Here is a 1,292-nt window from a genome sequence, read left to right on the forward strand (position 1 = left end):
AGAAAATAAGATGGATCTTCTGGGTCAAGATAAAGACAGGGACACCACTTACCTGTTGCCATCATGAGCAAAACAGACTTATGGAAGATTAATTTGTTGCTAGATAAAGTAGGTTGGATAGTGAGAAACAGAAACAAAATTTAAACAATGCCTTTAATCTTCTTAAATGCCAGAAAATCCTGTGGTGTCTAATATCTTCCAGTAAAGGAACCTGATCTTCCTCAGTTTGTTGATAAAGGTTTTGCTCTCAGATTGGTCCATTCCCTATCAAAACTTAATGCAAAATCAAGGAAAAAAGAGCTATTTCTTTAGAACCCATATTTCTAAAGGCTTAAAAAGTACTGAAGTGCAGAAAAAAAAAAAAGAAATGAGACCTTGCCAAGGGGTGGTTCCCTAAGTAAGCAGCCTTTCAATTCCACACTGTGGAATGTTGTCTTTCTTAGTCTTCCTATCTACATGGGTGGAAAGGAGACTTAGACAGTGACTGATCCCAAGAGCAAACCACCTGCTATTGTTGTCCCACAACTGAAGTGGTTTCTTCGTATGCCTCCTCTTTGAACACAGGTTCCCTGCTTCAGATTGGCTGGATTTCTGTATAACACCCAGACCTGGTATGTTCTTGAATTATTATAGTTGAACTTAGTTTTATGTATCATTCATTACTGCCATCGTAGAAGATAGTTTACTGAATGATCAAATGTTTTCTGCTTTGCAAATGGCAATGTGGGTGTTCAGTGGAAGACAGGGAAACCCATTTCAAGTCTGTCTTAGTACTCCTTTAACTTTAACTATTAACTGGTTGACTGGTGTGCAGTCATTATGGCATCATATGCAACTTTTTTTAGTTAATGAATACTGTGCAAAAATAATGTTTGCAACATTAAAAACAACACACACACACAAAAAAACCCCACCAAACAAAAAAACCCTCAACAAAACCAAACAAGTGCTTTCATAAAAGTACTTTTGGAAGGTGGATAAGTTATGGAGTTTCTGATGTAATGTTTGAATTGTAATTTTGTGTATCCTATTTATTCTGGATAAACATGGATGCATATGGATAGCAGTAATCAATTTAGCAATATAACAGATATCTTTCACTGCAGCTTACTGACATGATTTGAGATATTACTGTCCCTATCTACCCTGCCTTTCATTCATGAGTACCTGTGCCTCAGCTGTTCATGGAGTTTACACTTCTGTGCTCTCTTTTTCCACCAAGGGTGTAATACATCTGTTCTTGCACTGGAGTAGCTGAGATGCAGGTGCTTGTCTGGGTCATTCATTCCTGC

The sequence above is a fragment of the Mesitornis unicolor genome, unplaced genomic scaffold (assembly GCF_000695765.1).
Source record: "Mesitornis unicolor isolate BGI_N332 unplaced genomic scaffold, ASM69576v1 scaffold8704, whole genome shotgun sequence".
In the NCBI taxonomy this organism is placed as follows: Eukaryota; Metazoa; Chordata; class Aves; order Mesitornithiformes; family Mesitornithidae; genus Mesitornis; species Mesitornis unicolor.